Raw genomic sequence first — 21,415 nt, 5'->3', positions numbered from 1 at the left:
TGGAAATAAAAAGACTGACAAAAAGTTGGTGCGCGTAGCGCGGCGAAAAGTTTTTGACCATGCCCGATTTTGTGGCCACACCCCCTAATTACAATGATCATTTTACAAACTTTGGCAGTTTATGAAAGTTTGAACATATTTCTGTGTTATTACAGTTTTGCTAATGAAGGTGAATTGCCCTTTAAGCTGTGAGTCTAACATTACCCAAGGGACCTGTTACCCTATATTGTTACAATTACTTATTTCCTTATCTTATCTTGGGCTCTCTGCTAAAAGCCAATTAAGTTAGAAACTTTGTTTCTTTCTCTGGCTGTTCAGTGCAGAGAAAAACAGGACTTTCCAGAACAAATGAGGGACTGCAGGTTGAGCTGTCAAAAGAGGGACTGACCCTCTAAAAACAGGACAGTTGGGAGGTATGTATAACCTAACCAAGCAGGATAGGCTTTACGATATGGCAGAAAACACTTATTATATGTTAGATATTCTTATTATATACAGCAGGGATGTCCAACGTGGTGAACCAACAGTTTGCAGACTGGCCCACCAGGATATTAAGCCACCTAAAGAGGGCTTAATAGAGCATTCACCACGTGGAACTGGTGGTCCAGGTGCACCAGACCCTCAGTTTAGGGAGTGGATTAAAAAAGGAACAGTATCTCCATCGGCCCTACGCATTTCGTGCCCTCCAGGACTCTTAATATGTGCCGGGAAAACTCCTGGTGGGCCCAGGTGTCAGGGGGCCCTCATGCTGCTAAACATTTGGTATATTTAATGGCCATTCCCTATTTCTATGAGAATAAAGAGGCTAAATAGATGGAATAATAGATTATAGTATGTAAAATAAAGGAAAATAGAGGTTGAGTGAGGAGAGGAAGAATAATAGTACTGAGTGTAGGCCCCTGGTCTAAGGTTTTATGGTCGGCACCTGGTCTAATGTTTTTGGGTGGGGCTCCTGGTGTCCCAGTCCAACACTGGCTCCCAGCATCCCACTACCAACCAAAGGCCAAACAACAGCTGGAGGGATATGCGCACTTGTTATTTATGAGCACCGCTCCTGTTATTAATATATGTCCTAAAATATACACAAAGGCAAAGCACAGCCAAGGTTCGTTATGTGAAATATAAGTGTGATCCTTTATGGGGAAAAAATGTCATTGCTGGTGTTATAGACAATTACACAAATAAAGGAATTATATACACTTCTTGTTACAACAACAAGTATAAAGGTGTAATTACAGATAATCATACGTTTCACATCCCATGATGGCATTTTTAGGTCAATTCTTAGAATAATTTAGAAGAAACCTGTAGAAAATATATTGAATTTAAGGATACAGTGCCCTCTTGCGTTCAAGATTATAATAATTCCACTTGGAACGGTCCTTCTGAAACAGCATCTACTGTATAAGCTCAATTTGCTTTGTAGAGAAAAAAAAATGATATATTTTAAATGGCTTAGATCTATAAAAGTAGAATCATCTTGGGTTAAATATTTTGGGAAAAATTTATTAAAGGGCGAATTTTCGTCTTGGAAGGCTTTGCCACACTTTGTGCAACTTCGCTAACGTTTTAATTCACAGTGAATGCGCTTATTTATCAAAATGCTAAGTTTGGGTATGGCAAATGAATGCTGGTGAATTTTCGCTAGCGATGCCCACTGCTCCCTCTAGTAAATTTGCCCCTTTGAATGTGTGACATGCACAGTTAATTTTACCTACATGAAAGAAGTGTAATCAGAGTTAAAAGTGATGCCATACCGCTTATTGTTGTTTATGTAATGGCAAATTTATCTGGCTTCATTATTCCAGGTCCATTTTTGCACAGGGTGACCCCCAAACTCAGGGCTGTATGGCTTTTAGATATTTCAGGACCATTATATGCAGTGTTGGACTGGTCCGGCTGGACTGGACACCGGGAAAAAACCCAGTGGCCCCGACCCTCATGGGCCCACTGCGGGGCCAGACCCCCTCTCCTGATGCTCATTTTTTAAAATCAAGGGGAAAAAAAGTATTTTTGGTGACACGCAGCCCATGTGCGCATGCATGCCGAGGGGGCGCTGTTTGCATATGCATGGAACATTAATGCACGGCGGGTCACAGGAGAGAGGCCTTGGTCAGCAGTCCCAATGAGCCCCAGGCCCCCCAGTCCGGCCCATGATTATATGTCATAATCCGTGGTAGTGGTTTGCATTATATTCAAATGATCATCTCATATAACAAATCTATTGAGCACTTGAGAAGGCAATAGGCCATAAAGATCCCATCCAATGGGGGGTTAGGTTACGGAGGTCAACTTTAAGTTTTTTGGCCACAACTGACTTATAACAGTGACATTTAGCAGTGTACTTCATTTTTTTAAATTTGGGTTACAGGAGCTTACATGGGTGATTACTTGAGATGATGCAGAAGACGGAAATTTCTGGGGTTTTTTACACCTTTGCACACCCAGGTTGGGATTCGTTTTTTCTTTTCGTCCTACAGGCAGCACCAAATGAAGGGTTAATAGTCTCACCCTCCCCCTTGTAGGACAGGAGAATAGAATAACCAGTCAAAAATGTACAAATACTTCTCAATTCCCCCCAAACCCTCAGTGTTTTTTTTTTTGTCCTCCCAAGGTAGCCAGGAGCCACGGTGGTTATATATGGCTGAAGATTGAGACTCTAAGGGTTAGGCCACATGAGCAGATTCGGGGAGATTAGTCGCCCCAGCGACAATTCTCCTCTTCTTCGGGGCGACTTCGGAAAACGAATAGCGCCGCATGTGCATTGCCGCAGGCGATTTTCATTTTAGCCAGAGGAGGGCAGGGGGAAGGCAGTTCGGGGAGATTGTCCCCCCGAAGAAGAGGAGATTTGTCATTGGGACGACTAATCTCCTCGAATCTGCTCGTGTGGCAAGACCCTAAAGAGTCTGATTGCCGTTGGCTAACCGCTTGAGAGTGGTTGGTCAGGGGGGAAAGAATGTACCCTAAGCAAAGGAAAGGTGGCTCACACTCTGCAGGAGATGCTCAGCAGGGAGAAAATTGTTGTGGGTGCAGTGCTGCTTCTGTCTTTTTTCCAGCATCTCTCTGGTGCAGTCAGGGAGAGAACACAGATTGATGCAAGGCCAGGAAGGAGCACAGCATCAGGCTTCTGTCTGTGAGAATAGCAAATTGAATGGTGACATGCATGTATTTAAAGATCCTCTTTGCTTACATGTAGGCATGCTGCTGGTCTCTAGTCTCATTGTTTGGCTGCTAAGCTATGGGCCTGTAGCTAGCCTACTTCCTCAATCAGGTTATGTAAGTGGGGTATTGTTCCCATACTGATTGTTTCTCTTGCAGATGGATAAAGCTGGCCATAGATGCAAAGATCCGATCGTACGAATCATCGTACGATCGGACTTTCCCATCTCCCGAACCGCCACTAACCATTCAGATCAAAGTCTTACCAGTCAGATTAGTTAAAGAACAGATCAGCAATGTTCTGCCCCTGACAGAAATCGTACGATATCTATGTCCAACCAAAGCTAGTGACAGTCTCCCACTGAAAATCATACGATCGGCAATACATGCAGAGATATTATCAGCAGCCGACAGAAATTTTCTAACCTGTCCGATCGACCAAACGACCGATCTCCGCCGGACGAAAAATGTCGGGACTCTCCACACATGGTTCGAAAATCGTACGAATCCTCGAGCTTAAGTCTGGAAAGAGGAAGATAAAACACAGTGTATGTTCTGAGAGTGACCAATTGCTTCCGGATAACTGGGATGGCAATAAGTGTCCACAGTTTTTAGTTGATAGTTGCCTACGATATCCAACTGGTTTCCTTGGCAAAAAATGTGATCGGCAGAAGAGGAGATCTTATTGTTTATGGAGGCAGAGCCATGACATTTCAGGGGCGGGATTATGCCATTTCAGGGGTGGAGTCACAAAGTTTCACCATGAAGGGACTTTAGCTCTTGAAATAGGTGAGTAGTAGAGCGGGGGAGAGGGGCGGGCCAGGGGCGGAACAATAGGGATTACAAATTTATCCCATATCCAATATTTAAATTTATTAAATCAAACCAGTAAAACCCTAACATCAAGTAAAAAATATGATAAATAGATGAATGAATTACATGTGAAATTCATGATATGCAAACACAAAGGGTTGATGGCGTGAATACATTTGACTACTTCAGACTCTCAATCTTAACAGATAAATTCATGAAATGCATGATGATCAAAAGGCAGTAATTCATGGAAATTTACTCCACCCTTAATGGAATTTATAACAGCATTGTCACAATACATAAACCCATATTTATTACATATGCTATGTATATCTATTGCATTGTATTGTACAATATTCATTAAAGTCAGGTGCCAGTGACTGTATCCAAGTATGGGAATGAGAAAACAAAAGATATTTCAAAAGTTTCTCCTTCAATCTAAAATTCAAACACTCCATGAAGAGTAACTTATCCATTTGATGCACAATAATTTCAGTTCAGTGGCTAAATCCCCAGTAGGAGCTTCCCTCACACTTGTCCCTTTAACTCGCTTAGTGAGGATATATTTTTACTGTTACTTGAATTCATCAAGTTTGAACGGGTGTGTAGCCATGAATATATTTACTCCATGAACTAATTCATCTACTATATTTATTTGACGTTAGGGTTTCCCCAGTGTGATTTAATGAATTGCATTCTTGGGCCCTATGTTCCATGGAGACCTTGTTATGGTGTAGAGGAGCCTGAATATTCAGAGGGATTAAAAGTACACAAAGATGCCTCCAGGAAGGGGAGAGATTTTGAGAAAAGAGGAAAACAGAAAGAAAGCATGGGTGGTGCGAGGATAAAAACGCAATATGGGAATATCTGAAATAATTGGCACAGTAGAGAAGTAGAGGGAAGAGGAAACATACGGATGAAGGACAAGTCGAGGGGAGAGGTAATTGGGAGATCAGTCCAAGATGGGGAAAAATGGAAGTACAGAAATGAAAGAATGTAACTGATAGGAGATGAAAAGGGCAGTAGAAAAAAAGTACAATATTAAAATTGGGTACAAAGGGGGTTTAGATAGAGAAAATTATTTTTTGGGAGGGAATCTAAGCACATAAGGGACTCATTTAAGAACATGCAAAGTGTGAAAAACTTGCAGAATTTCAAACTCTTTAAAACATAGGTACAGGTATGGGTAAGCGCCGAATTATGGAATAGCCATCTCCCATAGACTCCATTTTATCCAAATAATCCAAATTTTTAAAAATGATTTCCTTTTTCTGTGTAATAATAAAACAGTAACTTGTACTTGATCCCAACTAAGATATAATTAATCCTTATTGGAAGCAAAACCAGCCCTTTGGGTTTATTTAACGTTTAAAGGATTTGCTAGTAGTCTGAAGATCCAAATTACAGAAAGATCCATTATCCGGAAGACCCCAGGTCCCGAGCATTCTGGATAGCAGGCCCCTTACCTGTACTGGCAATTGAGTACAACAGACTCCATGAAGATAGATCAGACCTGACCCCAGTAACCCAGTACTGCAAAGCATCAATGCCAACCAAAGCCCTACAGGTCTGCATGCTAATTCATTTATCAAGGCCTCTAGGATATTTCCTGCACAGCCCACACACAGGGCTATGTATCTTTGTATCATAAAAACACAGTAACTGATGTATTCCAACCATATACCTATGGAAATCACATGATAAGAGCTCATGTCCACAGTTTTTAGTTGATAGTTGCCTACGATATCCAACTGGTTTCCTTGGCAAAAAATGTGATCAGCAGAAGAGGAGATCTTATTGTTTATGGAGGCTCATTTACCTCTTTAATTGGACAATCACTCCCACAAAGCGACCAATCATTGATTAGATTTTCCTAGCCAACTCCTTACCTGGCCAGCTCCTTACCTGGCCAGCTCCTTACCTGGCCAGAGATGCTTGTTCCCAAAAAGTAGCTCAAATCCGTACCTTTGCTAGTTCATACTTTCAAAACCCACCTAGGCTTTCAATTAGTAGCCCAATTTGGCTGGAAACCCGCCAACCTGGCAACCCTGATTGGCACATAATTGTGTGCACGAATGTGTCTGCGAGCAACAAGGAATATCCACACCAGCATAGGGCTGTGTCCTTACGTGTACACTGATCCCGATGCTTATGTGCGTCCTTCCAGGATGCTTTCAGTGCATCTTTTGTTGGTCTGTAAAGATGTTTGGCTACACCCTGCTGTGGTCCCTAACCCTAGTTTCTTTGAAAATTGGAAGTCTCTATGTCCCTTATGTAATAGATCTAGCTTACTCTCTGTGTTAGGGAAGCATTTGGAAGCCTACTTCTTGCTCTGTATCTGTCCTGCCTTGGGCTAGAGATGGTCACTACTGACCCCAGCATAGAGTTACTTGGTGCTATGCTCATGACAACCACATGCCTGCTTCTACACTCCCATTCTTTCTTTATTGTTCTCTTTCTCTAATTGAAATAATTTTTAGCCCAATTCAATATGTTTTTCCCAAACATCTCTCCTATAATGTCATCTTTCTTCACGCTTTTGGTATTTACCCATGTTCTTTGTTTCTCCCCATTATTTCTTCACCGTTATCTTTTTTTTCTTTCTGCTCCCTTCTCTACTTTATACTGCCTGTCCCTTTTCTTACTATTCCCCCTACCCACCTTCCTCTATTTCCATCCTTCTTTCCGCCTCCAATAAAGTCATTTCATTCCTTCCATGGATGGTGTGGGTATGGCTCACTGTTGAAGAAAAATGGATTTACTCAGTTTTTATGAGAATTTTGGTGATAACTGACACCTTAAAGGGCATGTAAAGTCTAAAATAGAATAAGGCTAGAAATGCTGTATTTTGTATACTAAATATAAGTCAAAATGTTTGCACACTCAAAACAAAAAAACAATTGGACATAAGGGTGATTTGAAAAAATAATTTTTACTATTATTCAAGAAAACATTTTACATAGATAATGCCATACAATACATGGCGCAATTTATACAATGTTAAAAAGTAGCATAGAAAATCAATCACCCATTAGTCTCATGTAGCAAGCAAGAAATCAGCAAGGGAGCGGATACACCTACCAGAAAAATGAGAATGGCCCCAACGTTTCGGCACCAAGGCCTTTGTCAAGGGGATTCTGAATACTTTGTTAAACATCTTTGCAAGACTAAGACTGTGCACATGCTCAGTGTGGTCTGGGCTGCTTAGGGATCGTCATAAACAAAGCTGCTTGAGTTTTGCATGGCTGGGAAGTAAGGCGGGGGCTCCCCCTGCTGTTCATAAGTATGATTGTTTCCCTGCTCTGCAGTTAGGGACCATCTGACAATTCCTATCCACAGCAGTAAATGAAGGGAGAATTTCACTGCATACAGTCAGGTTTCTTTTAAAAACGGTACACATTTTTTTAATCAAAGTATATTGGAGATAGGTTTGTTCTTCATTAAAGAAAGTAAAAGTGGGATTTTATTTTTTTGCCTTTACATGCCCTTTAAATTCTATTTTTGTATTAAATGTCATAGTCAGCATGTGCAATAAAAATGCCTTCAGATTGGCTGTATTTGCAAATTGGTTGCCCAGTGTAAGTAGCGGTGATTGTTCTGCATTTCCTCTGGTGTTATGGAGGGGAGCGTGGGGTGTAAGTGGTGCCTAAGGGGACAGTACTAATGAGGCTTAGCAAATGAATGTTGTATGTACATACTTAACTTAGAAATAGAACGGGGGCTGTAGTTTAACTTGGCTTTCTATCCCTTGTGCGAGTTATGCAGACAGCCAAGTCTGTGTGACAGAAGGTATGCAATAATGAAGTATGCGACCAACGTGACTCCAAATAAATCACAATGAATAATGAATTTTATAGGAATTTGTAGTCTTGTAATGTACTGTAGTGCACCCGTAGGTGTTGGCAGTAGTCTATATGAGTCTGCTTTCCTTAACCAGGTGACACCCCAAGGCCCCAGTAACCAGGCACACAAGATGGCAGTGCAACAGGCACAACCTGACTTTATTAAACAGCTGCAGCTGTAAGAGAGGATTGGTTAGAAATTGAAAAATATTATGACAATTAGTATTCTGCTAACACTGCAGTAACTATGACAGCACCTGTAAAACCCTTCAAACTCCGGTGTGCACACCTAAGTCCCGAATCTGTTGTGTACTGATGGGGGGCCACCTTACTGGGTTGAAAGAACTGGATGGGCTGCAATTAGCACAGCAGTCTAAATGAATGGCAAATTCCACTTTAGGTTGCTGCTGAACTGTGCCACTGGATTATCTCCCTGGATGTAACCACAATAAAATAACTGGTGATGTGTCCCTTGGTAATGGTATAGATGGTGCTCCCTCTGGTGCTGTTGGGAGTGTGCAGCAATGCTGTCAGCTCTCCTTGCACAATAGGTCTCACCCTCCAATAGATTAGCAGGTTAATGTCTGTTTTATAACTCCCAATGTTCCTTAAACTGGTAGCACATGGGTTAATAACTTACTGTTGACAAGGAACCTTGCTTCTCTCCACTCTGTAGCTTTCACCTTATCAAGATGGCTGACTGTTGTACTCCTGGGGGCAAATTCACTAAGCCACGAAGTGCCGAACGCTAGCGTTAATTCGCTAGCGTTTGGCATTTTCGTTACTGCGCAAATTCACTAACGAACGCTGGCGTAGTTTCGCTAGTGTTACTTCGCACCCTTACGCCATGCGAATCTTCGCTAGTGACGAAACTACACAAATTCACTAACTTGCGCAGTGTACTGAACGCTACCTTTTACGCTAGACTTCCTTCGCCACCTCAGACCTGGCGAAGCGCAATAGAGTAGATAGGGATTTTTTTTAAAAAAGTAAATTTTTTTTCTAAGTCCCAAAAAACGCTGGCGTGTTTTCTAGATGATGGGTGATAGGCTGAAAAAGATCGAAAATTTTTTGGGGCTCCCCTTCCTCCCCCCTACATTTCCTGACTCATGGCAACTTACCTAGACAGTGGGCACATGTGTAGGGCAAAATAAAAATTTTATTTGCAGATTTGAAGGTTTTCTAGGCATTTGTAGTGCAGATACGTGTTCCTCCATTGAAATTTGAATTTCGCGCCGTATGCAAATTAGCCTTCGCTAGCGTAACTTCGCTTTATATAGCGAATCAACGCTAGCGCAACTTCGCAACCTTACGCTACCACTGTGCGCAACTTCGGATTTTAGTGAATTTGCGGAGCCCTGGCGAAACTACGCCTGGCGAAGTGCGGCGAAGTGCGGCAAAGTGCGGCGAAGTTGCGCCTGGCGCAACGTCGCATCTTAGTGAATTTGCCCCCTGGATCCCAATGGGTGCTGACAACAAAACTTCCTCCAGGGAACAGCAGCACACAGCTTCAAGCAGGCTGCACACTGCAGTATTCTCCCCTTGCAGGTTAATAGCAGTCTCTCTTATGGAAAGCATTTTAGGACATCCTGCAGCGAAATACCTGTCTTGCATGCGATGTCCAATGCCTTCGGAATGGCGCATCGGTTGCTTTTGCCGTCACTCGTCGTCCAAATCTCCGTCCTCTACCCTCCCTTCTCAGCCGTCAGTCATGCGAACTCCGCCCTCATACTTCTGCCTTCAGCCTTCTGCCCTCAATCCTCCGCCCTCAGTCCTCTTGCTTTTAGTCCTCTTCCTTCCGCCCTCGCTGCTCAGCCCTCTCTATAGCAGGGACTATTTCCTAGGCTTTCTCATTGTCTGTATAACAATATAACATATATTCATGCCAGTCTTGGAATTCCCTATGGTTTGTTTATAAAGCTGTATAGTGATTCAATTAATAATACATATACATGGAGAGATTATGTTCACTTACATACTATAATAAACTTCTATTACTAATGGCAAAGGTCAGACTTTCACTAAAATAAATGTGAATACAAGTAATGAAAAATACAGAGTCTCCAGTGAGCAGAAAGCATTTCCCTGACTGATAGTAATGATTGACGCTCTCAGCATCTGCTCCGCCGCTGACTCTCCTTTAATATTCATGTTAATGGCAAGCTGTCAGTGAGAATGCATATTGTAATTGATAAATGGGCCTGCTATAGTGTTATTGTCATAATGGATATTTCAATGCCTCATTTTCTGAACTTATTCCAATGGCTGGGGATAATATCTACATATCAAGAAAAACAAGTCAATTGCTCATTTTAATTCAATGGCAGCTACTCAGAATGTAGTTATAGGCAATTGGGAGAAGGGGGGACGAAAAAAAAGCTCCTCCATTTTCAGAGCACCTAGTTTTAAAATTAAGCCGACAGCAGATTTCATTATGGTTTAATATATGACGTTGATCCAATGGTATGTATAAACCTCTCATAGGGACATGAAAGGACTGCGGTAGGGAGAGTGTAGAATAGTGAGCGGCTGGTTGAGGGAAGTATAATAAGTTCTCTATAAATATGGCAGCCTTGAGTTACAAAGCAAAAATGGGAAAAGCAGCATCGGTGTAGTTGTGATTTTGTTACACACACTTTTAACAGAGAACTAAAGCTTAAAAATTTACTTTTTTATTTTTTATATTAAACTTAGGGGCCAATTCATTAACTTCGAGTGAAGGAATAGAAGAAAAAAAACTTCGAATTTCGAAGTGTTTTTTTGGCTACTTCGACCATCGAATGGGCTACTTCGACCTTCGAATAGAAAGATTCGAACTAAAAATCGTTTGACTATTCGACCATTCTATAGTCGAATTACTGTCTCTTTAAGAAAAAACTTTGACCCCCTAGTTCGCCACCTAAAAGCTACCGAACCCAATGTTTGGCTAAATTTTTTTGGTGGAAGGATTATCCTTCGATCGTTGGATTAAAATCCTTCGAATCGTTCGATTCGAAGGATTTAATCGTCATTATTCCTTTGATCGTTTGATCGAAGTATTTGCGCAAAATCCTTTGACTTTGATATTCGAAGTCGAAGGATTTTCATTCCCAGTCGAATATCGAGGGTTAATTAACCCTCGATATTCGACCCTTGATGAATTTGCCCCTTACTGTATGGTCCCAGAGGTTCAATAGCACTAATGACAACTCTAGAATTGGATCGACTGGGCCCCGTGATCAGTGGCATAACTAGATGTTACTGGGCCCTAAAGCAAATTGATTTTAGGGCGCCAAACATATCCAGAGGTTGTCCTGTTTTACCAGTGTACGTTGAAATTGCTCATTAATTAGGGCCTCGTGCCCCCCCAGTATCTTCTTTCTTGTTTTTCACCAGGAAGCCTGTATAGACTCTGGTGCGAACACACTCCGTGGATTCTAGAAATTATTACAATCTACCTCATTTGCCTTTTTTATGTTGGGTTCTATATTTCCTTCCTACTGTAATTGCATAGGACGTATCAGCTAGTGCCATTTTTATTTGAAACGGGTTAAATCCACTTAACACGGAAAATATATATTTTTTAACCTGAAAATGAGTTACACTGTGCAAGAGCGCAAGGAAGGAATGAATCCCCCTTCAACTGCGTAGAAATACATGCAATAAGGTGAGTACATTACCTTACATTTTGGAATGAAGAAATTGCCCACTTTGCAGTTTGCCATAATGGTAGCGTAGACGAATAAATCTCTTTCCGTAATCTGCTTAAGTAAACAGAAAATGGTCAGCTTGTGCCGAAAAATATTCTGCCTCTCTATTTCTTAAGCCGCAGATGGATGAGATTCTTAACTGAACATCTACTTTAGCGGAGTGAAACTAAACCCGTATATACAGCTGTGATGAATGAACTCCAAACTGATATATAAGTAGATGCATGTGAAAGAAAACCATACAGGAAGCCCTCGCTTGGCAGTGTTATGCTGAGAGTTGCAGTTCAACAACAACTGAATGCCTGTAGGTTGGTTATTCCTGATGTATGTATTGATAATATGATATGCAATGACATTTGTACATTTCATTTCATCTAGGAGGATCCAGGTCACAAGTTGGGGGCAAACACCCTTCTGTTATTTCCTGTAAGACTCATACTGGCAGAGAATCGCCCAAAAAGCTGGCAATTCAAGTAGCAGAAGGGTGTATGAACATGCATCAGTTCAATCTCTATGGGGACTGTACCAACAATAGAGATGACTTGGGTGAGTGAAAGGGGAATCATCACTAAAATTTCATATAAGCTTGGTCATACTGAAATAAGAATTTTTCAAAATATAATCAATATTTTGTATCAAAATATGACACCCGAGTCCTTCATTGAGAGAATGAAAGAGACAAATGCTGAGAGAGGGAGAGAGAGAAGAATAACTAGATGATTTCTAGGGATGCCCCCAACCCACTATTTTGGGATCGGGAAGAATCCTTTGTGAAAGATTTGACCGTATCCCGACGCAAATCCTCGTTTGTTATGCAAATCAGTAGGGATGTAGCGAACTGCCGATTTGGTGTTCGCGAACGCCGTTCGCGAACACCGGCAAAAAATGCGAACGTTCGCGGACAGTTCGCGAACTTCGAACACCCGCTAAAATCGTTTGATTCGAACGATCGAAGGATTTTAATCATTCGATCGAAGGATTTTCATTCGAATCGAACGATCGAAGCCATTCGATCGAATGCTTTTCATTCGATCAAATGCTTACAATCGTTCGAACGAATGGAAATCGTTCGATTTTTAGCGGTCGAAGGAATTCGAATGGTCGAATGGTCGAACGATCGAACGCGAACTCAAAATGCGAACGTTCCCAAACGTTCGCGAACATTCGGCGGACGCGAACGGTCGAAGTTCGCGCGAACTAGTTCGCAGCAGAACAGTTCGCTACATCCCTACAAATCAGGGGCAGGAAAAGAGAACCATTTTTTTATTCCTTGTTTGTGTGATGAAAAGTCATGTGACTTTAAGGATTCCGATTCAATTTGGCCAGGCACGAGTATTCGCCCGAATACAAATCCTGCTGAAATCTTGGCCAAACCTGAAACGCTACGGAATTTTTAATTGACAATATTTAGAAAGTTTCTCATTTCAGTAAGACGAAGATTAAAATTAAATTAACTCCTGTGTTCCCATGTACTAGGACGCCGGAAAAGCCAACGCATGGGAACACAGGTTAAAATGCCTGTCTGCACAGACCCATAAATTGGGATTTTAAGCAACTTTCCAAAATACATTAAAAAAATTCACCAGTGTTTTAAACGTTATTTGTAGATCTAATTGTTCCTGAGAACAAGGGTTGCCATCTTATAAAAAAAAATTACCGTCCAGTGGAGGGGACGGGAACTAAAGGGGCGGGGCGTGAAGCAAAAAGCGGTGGAGCTGCGGGGGTCGTGCCGCAAAAGGGGGCCAGCCACTTTGTCAGAAGCCAGAAGACGAAGAAATGCAAGGGCAAGGGCTTTTGTTAAGGGTATTACAAATTACCGGTAACTACAGTGCCGGTAAATTTGTAATGCCGGCCCCTAGAGTCCTGCAGCAGGTCGGGTACCCGCAAAAACCTGCCGGTTGCGGGTAGAGGTTCTGGGTGCGGGTATAGACGCAGGTCGGCGGTTCTGCAGGTTTGCGGGTCGGGCCACGGGTCTTCTCAATAGCGATTTTTACTCCTTTTTTCTGATCACGCCTACGTCCGATGATGTCACTTCCGGTTTACAATGACAGCACTTCCTGTTTTACTCCTTTTTTTCTGATCAAGCCTTCTTCCAATGATGTCACTTCCAGTTTACAATGACAGCACTTCCTGATTCTTGATGGTTATCAGAGGGTTTCTGATAAGGTACTTGCGGGTCGGGTAGCGGGTCCAAGCGGGTAAGAATGCTGGTTGCAGGTCTGGGTTGTGGATTGCAGGTTGTGGGTATGGTTTCCAAAAAATGGACCAGCGCAGGACTCTACCGGCGGCCCCGGCCCTGGCAGGTGTTTTACTGGCTAGGCTGAGAACAGTATAAGTTCTTTCTGTTTTTTGGTTCTGACTCTTGAAACAGTGTGTGAATGAGCTATATTGCTGCAGGAGTTAGAACCATAGACAGATACTGATAGCAATAACAGTGGTATGTAGAAATAACTTTCACCTGAATATTTTGCTGCAGGAGGGATATTTCTGCCCATAGCGAAGCCATTAAGCAAAATGCAATTTGAGAGTGCTATTCTTAGAACTTTTGCATTTTACATTCATCGTTTATTTTCTTTTTTTCCCAAGATATTAAGGGAAATATGTACTGTTAATATGAATGTAAATTGCAAATTGCAAAAGTTCTTAGAATAGCACTTTCATTAATTTCACATTCACTTATTTTAACGGTTAATTTATCCTTTGAATGAATAGGGGGAAGCAGTGCGTTAATATCAATGCACAGACATGCACTTCCCTTTCTAAAAGAGAGGAAATTAAATTGTACTTATTTAATTGTCTTCGGAGCTACAACCAGGCTGATCTTATATTATAACAAAGCTTTATTATGTTAATACCAATCATTCATGCGCAGCTTTATACCGCCGCCATTCAACAGTTGATGGCTTTTCTCACTAACAAGCGAACACCCCCTTGATAAGGAATGCACGGCTATTCTAAATGTATAAAGCCTATTCCCAGAGTGCACTGGTCTCTAGGCAAAGGGATGCTGGAGGGAAAGTATTTATTTACTGGTCCAGACACTGAGCCGGGTATGCTCCAGCTAATTGTAGGCAATTCAACCCGAGTGTTCTTTGTGATGCCAACTATGATTTACATCTTTAGCACAACAAAAAGGAAACCCCATATAAAAACAGTGCTAATGTATCCTAGCAATATGTAGTCAAGTCAGTAGCAACCACCAATTGATTCTCTAGTTATAATTAAAGGGCCCCATATTTCTACTAAGCCATTGGATTACCTGTGCTGGAACAGTTTTGGGGTACAGTATCTCTTTGCACAAGATGTACCCAAACGGAGAGTGTTTTGTCTGTTACCCCTTCTGTTGGTTACTCTAAAGCGTAATTTTAAAGAATAAATGCAGACATTGACCCCCTCCTGAACTGCATGACTGCAGACCCCCTAAACTGGTTCTGGAAAGCAGAGTAGTGCAGCTTTGGGTCTTTGGCTCTTCAGGTCTTCGGCCATTCGGGTCTTTAACGCTTCGGGTCTTTGGCTCTTCGGGAGTTTGGTGCTGTCAAGGGGGACCCAGCTAATTTGAAAAATGCAGCACAGCTGGGCCCCCCTTGACTACTGGCTACCTGTCTACAAACTTCTTTAGCGCCCATAACCCTCGTTTGGTGCTATTTGGACAATTTTTATGGTGTCATTTTTATTTCTAAATTACACTGTTTACACTGCACATAATTCACTCTACCATGTAAAATGTCATTCCTAACCCAACAAGTATATTTTTTAGTTGTAATATTGGTGTGTAGGTGCATCTCAGGTCATTTTGCCTGGTCATGTGCTTTCAGAAAGAGCCAGTGCTGCACTATGGAACTGCTTTCTGACAGGCTATTGTTTCTCCTACTCAATGTAACTGAAGGAGTCGCAGTGGGAAATGGATTTTTACTATTGAGTGATGTTCTTAGATCTACCAGGGAGCTGTTATCTTGTATCTGGTTACCTTCCCATTGTTCTGCTGATGGGCTGCTGGGGGATGGGAGGCGGGTGATATCACTCCAACTTACATTACAGCAGTAAAGAGTAACTGAAGTTTATCAAAGTCACATGACTGGGGCACCTGGGAAACCCATGTAAGATTTCAAAATTAAATATAAAAAAATCAGTTTGCTCTTTTGAAAAACAAATTTCAGTGCAGAAGTCTGCTAGAGGAGCACTATTAACTGATGTGTTTTGGACAGTAACCCTTTAAATCCCCTTAGGAGAATGCAGGAGGTGCAGCTTGGTGACTAAAGGGGCACACTCAGCAGAAACGTTTAGGGTAAGGCCAGACGAGGAGATTCGGGGAGGTTTTGTCGCCTGGCGACTAATCGCCACGTCTTTTGCGCGACTATCTCTCCGAACTGCCTCAGCATTTTTTCCCCATAGGCTACAGCGCAAAATCGCCTGCGCTAATGCACACGCGGCGATGCATTTTCAATAGTAGTCCAAAGTTTGAGTCTGAGGCAGTTCGGGGAGATAGTCGCGCAAAAGACGTGGCGATTAATCGCTAGGCGACAAAACCTCCCCGAATCTCCTCGTCTAGCCTTACCCTTAAGCAACAAGGCAGCTCTGTTGTAGTGTATAGTATGCCTCTGCAACACATTTAATTTAAAGGAAGTGGCTCAATGTTCAGTCAACCCCTTTACCCCACACGGAAGGGAATAATGGAGGTCATTAAGACCTATAGTTAGGCCCATAAATCTTTGGACAGAGACAACTTTTTTCTAATTTTGGTTCGGTACATTACCACAATGAATTTTAAATGAAACAACTCAGATGCAGTTGAACTGCAGACTTTCAGCTTTAATTCAATGGGTTGAACAAAAAGATTGCATAAAAATGCGACAAACTAAAGCCTTTTTTTTAACACAATCACTTCATTTCAGGGGCTCAAAAGTAATTGGACCATTGACTCTTTATACCCTGCTTTAGAGGTTTATTTCATTAAAATGCCCCTGGTGTAAGGAGATCCTTAGTAATAGCAATGCTGTAGCACAGATACCTCTACCCACACTTGTTCTTTGTTGTTTTTGTAGGATGCATATACAATATGTTTGTCAGTCCATGGTTAGGCTGTGGGTTTGTCAGTCGGTGTAATTGCAAGCGGCCTTTTCAGTTAATTAATGAAATCATAAATCTTGCATCGAATTCCGTCACAGAGGAGCTGCGATGTCCATCGTTTTTAATTGGGTTAATGGAGACTTAATGCAGTGTAGCAGTTCCCTGCGTTAACTTCATTTATTTCTCAAGACAGATACATAACGATGAGAATTGAAAAATCACATTGTCCTTAACTGCCCCATCTTTACACACATCGTATATTCGCCATATTGGCCCAAATGAATGCCTGATTCCGTAGGCTATAAATATATTGGTAGGGTTTTTTACAGCCTTCCAAGGTCAGGGGGCTCAGGGAGTGCAAAAAAGACTAGGGTGGGTTCAGAAATAACAGCAGCTCCTGTTGTACTACCCAATATACTAAAGATAATTGTTACTATATGTCCCAAGGGGTTTTTCTGATACTGGTGGGCCAAAAAAAATACCTCAAACCTGTCCTGAATTTTTGATACATGTTGGAAAGGAAAAAAAATGGCCGCATTTGCCCTGCCGTCTTAATTGGCATCAATGAACTGAAGTACAGTACATTGTGACATTTGGAAAATTGGCATAGAACTTACTTATGTGAAGGGTCACCAACAGAGGGGAACTGGGGATACAGTAGTGAGGGGTCCTGTGGTATGGATAGGGTTGCCGCCTTTTCTGGAAAAAAAATACTGGCTTTCCTATATATTTCTCTTTTTTCCCTATTAATAACATTGGGATCGGCCATCATTTTTACCGGTCAGGCCAGTAAAATACTGCTTAGGTGGCAACCCTAAGGATGGGGCACTCCAAGATGAAAAGGCAAGGTTGTGGCATGCTTGAGGCCAGAGTGGGTCTTGGGTCTGACTGTGCATAAGAGGGGCCCATTTTACTTGTTGGAAGGGCCCACCACCCAAGGGCTCTGGTGACCAGTGGTTTAATAATTAGGGCCCCAGAGGAAGGCCCTATAATTACTGATGGTGGTTCAAGCTGAAACTGCATACTGGCTCCAAATTGAATTGTACTCTCTTGAAGGGCATCAATCAGGGGGGTACTAGAGTTACAGCAATCAGGGGCCATGTCATATAGGGGTGCTCCAAGATGAAGAGGCAAGGTTTTGGCATACTTACTTGAAGGCTTGGGGCTGACCAGAGGGTTAATAATTGGGGCCACAGGGGAAGACCCCATAATTACTGATGGTTGTGCAAACTGAAACCGCATACTGGCACCAGGCCCCACGTATTTCCAATCTTTAAAATGATTTAACGAACAGCTAGAGTTTCCAAGTTGTCATAAAAATGGCGCTTAGTAGACATGGCCGCAGATACTGCAAAAATGAGATACTGATGTAGAGATTTAAAAAATCATTAAATAGTATTATACCCTGAACCCAAGGCAAGCAAGAGACAGACGATACAATATTACACATCCTCGTCACAGTACATAAGGACGTACCCCCCTGAAAAGTATTGCAGGAAAGTGAATTTCTTTGCCTGTTGACATGGAAACAGAAGTTCCCTGCAAGGATCTGCAGTCTTACTGTGAAAATTAGGAAACAATACAGATAAGAAACATCAGGGCAAAGCTACAGGAGAAACTATATCTCTTTGTGATTTTCATATGGATCGGTTGAAATGTCCGCGTCTTCAGTACCAGATTTTTTATTTCTTAAATCCCAATATCTAAAACCAGTAGATTGTTACTTGATGTGGGGCCACTTTATGTAAAATGTACAGAATTCACCATCCTGTGGCCCCTCAGCTAACCCTATTATACCCTTCTTTCTGCTGTTCTTCACCCTTTCTACCTCCAGCTGCTGCTCTGTGAGGCCCCTCTATATACAGGACCCCAAAAAGAGTTATTTTAGCAAAAGTTCGATCATTTATTCTACAACTCAACAAAAGTGAGTGTTGCTTAATGGAAAAGCAATATGTTCTAGGGCAGCATGCTGGCCAGTTTCCAGAATGTGAATTGGTGGCGGAGGGGGTGACAGTTTTGGTCACTGTAGGTGGAGATAGCTTCAATGTAAAAATAATGTCAAAGTGAGTGTCTCGTAGCCCACCAGAGAACGTGACACCCTATTCTCATCTAAAACTATGTAGATTCAGTGCATAGGGGAGCGCAGTGTAAGCTGTGTGGGATGGTGGCAGCAGTTGCAACTGCCAGTTTGCTTATGTTGGTGGGTCCCAGACCTGCCTTCCTCCTTGTAGCCCATTCCTGAACTACAACACAACTGCAGTGTCGGACTTGGATGCCAGGGCCCGATAGAAAACCTTAGACTGTGGGACCACTTTCCAAAATATTATTCCTCTTCTTCTCACCCAACCTCTTAATTCTCCTGGTCTTTTATATCTACTTATGATATTCTTCCATTTTTAAGCATATTTTTCCCATGAAATAAGGAATGACCATGAAATAGGCCAAATGATTAGAAGTAAGAGCCACTGATACCTGGGCCCCCCCCCCCCGGGAGTTTCCCTGTGGGCCAGTCCGACACTGCACAACTTCAGAACGTATATTGTGTTTATAAAGTCCTGTATCACCCTAACAGTCCAAACATGGAGAAGAAATATTTTTGCCGCATCCAGCACAGTCAGTGTCGGAAATGAGCGAGGTTTTCCCATCGAGGATGGGACATAAAGATGATGGAATGGATTTTATAACAGATTTCTATCTCTTGCATTCTGTCCCAGAGGTACGTGTGCGATTTATTTTTTCCATTTCTTTTCATGACACAAATACCATCGGATGTGTCCGTACACAAAGTTAACAAGGAGCTTATTATGAAGATGATTTTATCCTTGCTACAAGCTTTTTCTATCTAATGAAGATCTGTGCCTCTAAAGATGCCCCAAGTAACTCCCCATCTTCTTTTTGTTGATTCACTGCACAAGCTGTTGTTCACTACCCAAATTATATATATTAACATACATAAAGAAGTTTAGGAATTAATACATGCCATTTTGTGGCAGCATAGAAACCAATGCATTCTGCATGAAAATTGCATCATGTTGCATCAGTTTAAGTGACAGATGTAAGTGACAGATGTAACCTCCAAGCCCAGCAGCCCAGAACACATTGAGCATGTGAGTCACTGACACTCAGAAGATGGCCTAACAAGAGCCAAGATTGGGAATTGGAAGGGCTGCCTCATTATTGTTGAAGGAACAGTAGCACCAATAAATGAAAGTGAGTTAAAGGAAAGAAAATATAATGTAGTGTTGCCCTGCACATGGTTGCTTTAGAAATTCTACTCTAAACAAGCTGCTGTGTAATCATGGGGGCAGCCATTCAAGCACAGGATACACAGTAGATAACAGATAAGTACTACTATAGTTTATATAAACAAGCTGCTGTTTAACCATGGGGGCAGCCATTCAAGCACAGGACACATAGAAGAAAACAGATAAGTTCTGGAGAATCCTGTTGTATACTACAGAGCTTAGGGGGTATATTTATCAAAGAGTGAAGTTAATAGTGAAGTTCTGCCACTAGAGTGAAATTCCGCCACTCTCCATTCATTTCTATGGGATTTTTATAAGCATATTTATCAAAGGGTGAACTTTCACTTTCACCCATTGATAAATACGCCATTCAAAATCCCCTAGTGGCAGAACTTCACTCTTTGATAAATTTACCCCTAGATGTTATCTACTGTGTATCCTGTGCTTGAATGGCTGCCCCCATGGCTACACAGCAGCTTGTTTATATAAACTATAGTAGTACTTATCTGTTATCTACTGTGTATCCTGTGCTTGAATGGCTGCCCCCATGGCTACACAGCAACTTGTTTATATAAACTATAGTAGTACTTATCTGTTATCTACTGTGTATCCTGTGCTTGAATGGCTGCCCCTGTGGCTACACAGCAGCTTGTTTATATAAACTATAGTAGTACTTATCTGTTATCTACTGTGTATCCTGTGCTTGAATGGCTGCCCCCATGACTAGACAGCAGCTTGTTTATATAAACTATAGTTTCTGAAGCAAACATGTCCATTTTGCCAGTGCAGGGTAACAGTAAATTATATTTTCATTACTTTAGGACACTTTCATTTTTTTTGGTGTCACCTTTGAGGTAACTTTCACTATGTTATAGAATGTCCAATTCCTAGCTACTTTGCAATTGGTCTTCATTATTATTTTAATTGCCTTTTTCACTGACCCCATCTAAAAACAAGTGCTGTAAGACTACAGATTTATCTACATTATACTAAAAGTTAATTTAAAGGTAAACAACCCTTTAAGAGGGCTGCCCGGTACAGTAAGTAAAATACAGTAAATCACGATTCTGTTTTAGGGTTTTGTTCCTTCCTAACCCACTTTTACATATGCTATTGCCTAGGTGAGCTATTGTGGAGCTGCTTATTTTCCGTCATCATCTCCAATATGATTATTGATAGCCTTTGAATGTTTAGTGCTTCATTTATATCAAGCACATCCTAAAGAACAAGCAGTAGAGGTGCCACCCTACTTCAGCATTCAGTAACCTACCTGGTAAGAATAAGTTGATGTTGATCCACAGCGTGTAAGTAGTCTGTGCCATTTCTGATAACCCCACAAAATCCACCCCCATATGCTGGTTTCCCCTGAATTGCTTGGCCTAATTTGTTCCCCCCTATGTTATTGTAGCACATCAGTGCAGGCGCCATTGTGATGAGACAGCTGTTATATCTAGGGAATATCTAGGGAAAACCTTGACTGCTACTCCAAAATAACTTCACTTGCGTCAGCAACCGGGAGATACCATCTCAGCTCATGTTTTATAAATAAAGGTGCTGCTCCAAGGACCTGAATACACAAGTATCAATTATTCACCTTTCT

The sequence above is a fragment of the Xenopus laevis genome, chromosome 5S (genome assembly GCF_017654675.1).
Source record: "Xenopus laevis strain J_2021 chromosome 5S, Xenopus_laevis_v10.1, whole genome shotgun sequence".
In the NCBI taxonomy this organism is placed as follows: Eukaryota; Metazoa; Chordata; class Amphibia; order Anura; family Pipidae; genus Xenopus; species Xenopus laevis.
This window is presented reverse-complemented; position numbering follows the sequence as displayed.